Source organism: Zingiber officinale, chromosome 7A, assembly GCF_018446385.1.
Source record: "Zingiber officinale cultivar Zhangliang chromosome 7A, Zo_v1.1, whole genome shotgun sequence".
NCBI classification, from domain to species: domain Eukaryota; kingdom Viridiplantae; phylum Streptophyta; class Magnoliopsida; order Zingiberales; family Zingiberaceae; genus Zingiber; species Zingiber officinale.
In genome coordinates, this window is record NC_055998.1 from 42,944,072 (window position 1) to 42,949,399 (window position 5,328).

Here is a 5,328-nt window from a genome sequence, read left to right on the forward strand (position 1 = left end):
TAGAGGGTATCTCTTTAATCGGACCTTCTAGAGTATCACTTTGAAATGGAAATCATTTATTTACAAAGAATTGTCTAATTAGAGATTAATGGTTTTGCCCCTATTCTATGTTAGGATATGATTTGTATAATTTAGAATGTATGGCCGAGGATCCCATATGTGATAAGGGATATCTCTTTAACCAGGCTTTCTACATTAACTCTTCCACTTAATGACATTGAAATTTAACGAGATAAACACACTGGTGCAATAGTTGTGGGGTTGTACCGATATTTAGTTAGAATCCCTGTAAGAGCATAAACATAGAGGATCAGAAATGAATAATTAATAGTATATTAACTAGCATTATGATGAAACCAAAATCTTAGAATAGTTTCCCAACCAACTTTCCAATCTCACTTGTATCTTTTGGACCTCTTTCACTTCTCTCTCTTGATCACACACACAGACACACACACACTCCCTCTCTCTCTCTCTCACATTTTCTCTCTTGCATTCCTGACCTCAACCAACCTTCATTAGTCTAAATAACTTGCTTCATTGACTCATCTAGTGTTTAATCCACAGTCCCTATAGGATTAATATTTTATTACTTGGTGATATAAATGTGCATTTGTGGTCATACAATAAGTTTTTAGTATCATTTTTGGGTACTATTTGTGATTGACATTAGCTAATAAGTGATTTAGTTACTCTAGACACTTTTCCTCTTGTTAATAGAATTCTACATTTATTCATATTGTAAATTTCTTGCAATTTGATTTTCTTTCCTAATTCTGCATTTATTTTCTTGCTTTTACTTTTTCAACTTAGTTTTTCCATTCCATAAAATTTTTCATTTTATATTTGTAAATAATTCTAAATTGGAACTCACTATTTTATGAGAAGGTCTAACACTCTAGGAACTCTATTGCCTATTGATTCTAAGATTGACAGAATATTTAGAAGGAGCAGAATTCTACAGAGACAGTTGGAAGAAGAACAAACACAATTAACAATGGCAAACAAACCTTTGAAAGACTATGCAATGCCTTACACAAGGGATCTCATGTCTAGCATCATCAGACCTTCAATTGAGGATAATAATTTTGAAATTAAGCCTACAGTAATCTCTATGGTCCAATAGAATTAATTCGGGTGAGGACCCATAGCAGTGCCAAATCAACACTTAGAGGTCTTCTATGAGATATGTAGTACCATGAAGATGAACGACGTTCTAGCCGAAGTAATAAGATTGCTTTTATTTGGTTTTTCTTTCAGGGATAGAGCAAAAGCTTGGCTCAATTCTTTGCTCGCTAATAGTATAACTATATGGGAGCAATGTGAACAAAGATTCTTGGAGAAGTTTTATCCTCCAAGAAAAACACTCATATAGAAATCTTATTACAAGATTCAGACAAAATGATGGAGAATCTTTAAATAAAGCCTGAGATAGATTTAAAGGAATGCTGAGACTATGCCTCCACCATGGATTAGAAAAATGGCTCATAATTCATACTTTCTACAATGAAATCAACTATCAAATAAAAGTTTCCTTGGACTCTGCAGAGGGTGGAGCTCTCATGAACAAAGGACTAGATGATGCAAAAAAAAAATTATTTTATGTGTGACACTAAACCATCACCAATGATCTTCATAATATAGTAACCCGATCCAAGATCGCTGCGAAGTATGACATGGATGCTTTGAATCTAATTTCTTTAAAGATGGATGCCCTAACAAAAAGATTCGACTTAATGAACACAAATCCAATGAATACAATTATTACAACCTATGAAATATTTGGGGATGTGGAGCATATGAAAGAAGCTTGCCAACTAGGAACCATAACTGCACAATTAGCTCAGATTGAACAAGTAGATGTAATTAGAAACTTTAATGCAAGGCCCAATAATCCATATTCAAATACTTACAATCATGGATGGAGGAATCATCCAAATTTCTCATATCACAACAATCAAGATCACGGAGGGCAGTCCTCTGGCTATCAACAAAACTACCAACCTTCAAGAATAGAGGAGCTCTTTGAAGAAATACAAGTTACACATTTGAAAATGAAGAATGATATCAAGTAACTCAATGTAAGAATGGAAAATACTAAGAAACACTTGAAGGTGCTTGACAATCAAATAGCGCTAGTGGCTAGTTTTTCTTCAAGAACTCTATGGTCTTTTCGAGGGAAGCTAGAGATTAATCCAATTGAACATTATAAATATGATTAAGCTAAGAAGCCAACGGACCTTGGGTGAACCCTAAGTGATGGCTAAAGACAAGGGAATTGAACTCAATGTAGACCCTTCTCCATCCTCTTCTCACGTCAGTGGCATCCAAGAGGAGGTGGTGAACACTATACTGGTTCAAGAGCCTCCAATAAGAAGAATTGTTCTACTGATTCCTCTCCCTTAAAGAATTTTTCAAGGTAAAGAAAGATAAAAATTTTGATAAAGTCTTGGAGAAAGTTAAGGAATTATGCATTGAGATTCCTCTTATGGATGCTCTACAACAAATGCTAAAATTTGACAAATTCATAAAGGAATTTATTTCAAACAAATGCAAGATGTATGGATATGAGATTGTCACATTAATTTAGGAGTGTAGTGCTTTGTTGGTAAATATGCTATCTCCTAAGCTCTAAGATCTTGGGAGTTCCTATATTCCTTACAAAATTGGCATTACTTTGATTAGTAAGGCATTCTGCGATCTAGAATCAAGTGTGAGTCTTATTCCATACTCTGTTTGTAAGAAGCTAAGACTTAATGACTTGAAATGAACCACCATAGCATTGTAATTAGCTAACCACTCTTATAGATACCCAATGGGTATCATTGAGGATGTGCTATTGGAGGTAGGAAGCTCTGTCGTCCCTACGGACTTTGTGCTTTTAGAGATGGAAGAAGACCCAAAGATTCATATAATTCTTGGAAGGCTTTTTTTCTCACCATAGCTAGAGCTATGATTGATGTGAAAAACCATAAACTTTCATTGGTTATGGGTGAGAAAAAAATAGAATTTGATTTATCGAAGGCTACTAATCAATTTTCCATTGTAAAAAGTGTTCGTTTCTGTTGGTTGCTATTCGGAAAACCCAATGGCTCCACTGTACAAAAATTTTGTACGTGATCTGAACCTTTCCTAGCTACCATGTGTTCTTTTAAGTTAAACTTGTATCTCCTGTGGAACTTAACACGCTTGATTCCAAGTTTAACTTATATGTTCCTTTAGGTTTAGATTTGGATCTCCTGTAGAACTTAACACGTTTGATCCAAATCACCTAGGTTATAAATTCAATTAAATATTAGTTTCCAAAATTGGCTTCCAGTACTGCATGGTGAGGCACTTGGCCTTCTTGGATATGGGAGCAACCACCACCTACTAGACAAAGCGTTTTAAGGAAAGTTAATATTTAATTTCCTTATATAACTTTAGGTTAACCAAAAGGAACAATCAAATCACAAGGAAAAAAGAAAAAGAACACAACATCGAAATTAAATTCGAAAAACAAGAATCGAATGCCTCTTGTATTTGGTATTTATACAAAGAAAAATTAACTAGTATGATGCGGAAATTAAATACTAGTTATACGTCTTCCTTGTATGCTAAAATCCTCGAGATCTTCTGCCGTATCCCTCGCCTCCTCTTGGACGTTGTGTGGGCGACGATCCTCCAAGACGAACACCACTCGGAGAGCTTCTCCTCCTTCTCTAGAATTTGGCCACCACCACCACAAAGGAGCAAAAGAGAGCAAAGGGAAGAGAGGGAGAGGGGTCGGCCACTTGATGATCTCCAACAACACAATATCAATTGTTATGTTTTTCAAGGCCTAACCTTCCCCCCTTTTTATATTAGTTTCCCAACGGAAAATTATGGAAAGAGTTTTATAAAAAATTAGACTCATTCCTATTTCCTTTTAATTTTTTCTTTTTCTTTCCTTTTAATTAATCAATCCTAGATTGATTTATTAATTAAACAACTATTTGTTGATGTTTAATTATTTGACCGGCCCCTTGATTGGGCACCAAGCAAGGTGGCCGACCACTTATTAAAAGGGAAAGAAAGAAAATATTTTTATAAAATTTTAAAAGAAGAAAACTTCTAATAAAATTTTACAAACTCTCTTTTTTTCTAATGTGGATATTAAAAGGAAAGTTTCAAAATTTAAAACCAAGTTTTAAAATTTAAAACATCTCTAATAATATTTCTTTTTAAAAGAAAGTTTTATAAATTTTACAACTCTCTTTTAAAACCTTGTGGCCTAATTTAAATTAGGAAAATTTTAAAATCTCTCCTTTTACAAATTGTAAATATCTGAGAAAATTTTAAAATTAAAAAACAAGCTTCCTAATTTAAATATTGCGGCCAGCCCCTTTGCCCAAGGCAAGGGCCGGCCACTTCTAGAGAATATGTGGCCGGCTATTGCTTGGTCACCAAGCAATGAACCGACCCCTTCTTGGACACCAAGATAGGCTTTTCTTTGGATGGACTTGAGGCTTTATTGAGGCTACAATAGGGACCTAGATGAGAAATTAGTTTTGGCCTTCCGATGAGCCTGAGTATCCCATGCTCGCCCCGAACACACAACTCAAGTTCATCAATAATAACTCATTCCACTAGAGAGTTATTACCGCACTACCACACTAATCCCAAATTACATTATGGGCTCATTCTTATCATGAGTGTGTTAGTCTCCTTGTGTTTAAGATTACGAATGTCCACTAATTAAGTGAGTTACTGACAACTCATTTAATTAATATCTAGCTCCAATAGTAGTACCACTCAACTTTATTGTCATGTTGGACTAGGTCCACCTGCAGGGTTTAACATGACAATCCTTATGAGCTCCTCTTGGGGACATTCTCAACCTAGATAACTAGGACACAGATTCCTTCTATAATCAACAACACATACTATAAGTAATATCATTACCCAACTTATCGGGCATATTGATTTATCGAGCTAAACCTCACCCTTCGATAAGTCAAAGAAATAAATATTAAATATACATGCTTGTTATTATATTAGGATTAAGAGCACACACTTCCATAATAACTAAGGTCTAGTTCTTTTACTAAGTCAGTACAAAAAGAACTTACCTAAATGATCCTACTCAATACACTTAAAGTGTATCAGTGTAATTTACTAGTCAAGATAAACTAATACTTAATTACACTACGTCTATTCTGATGGTTTGTTCCTTTCCATCTTAGTCGTGAGCAACTGTTTATAATTTATAGAGAACCGACAACATGATCTTCTAAGTGTGACTCCACACTTCATGTTATCTACTATATAAATTAATTGAACAATTACATGTAAACATTTGATCAATGT

General features: G+C 34.5%; 1 non-coding gene across 1 annotated transcript; it reads right to left on the minus strand.

Annotated features, from left to right (window-relative positions):
• Positions 1-1,363: 1,363 nt before the first annotated feature.
• On the minus strand, positions 1,364-1,474 carry LOC122003167. Its single transcript, XR_006117834.1, has one exon. It is a non-coding gene; the product is annotated as a small nucleolar RNA R71 (small nucleolar RNA).
• Positions 1,475-5,328: the final 3,854 nt, after the last annotated feature.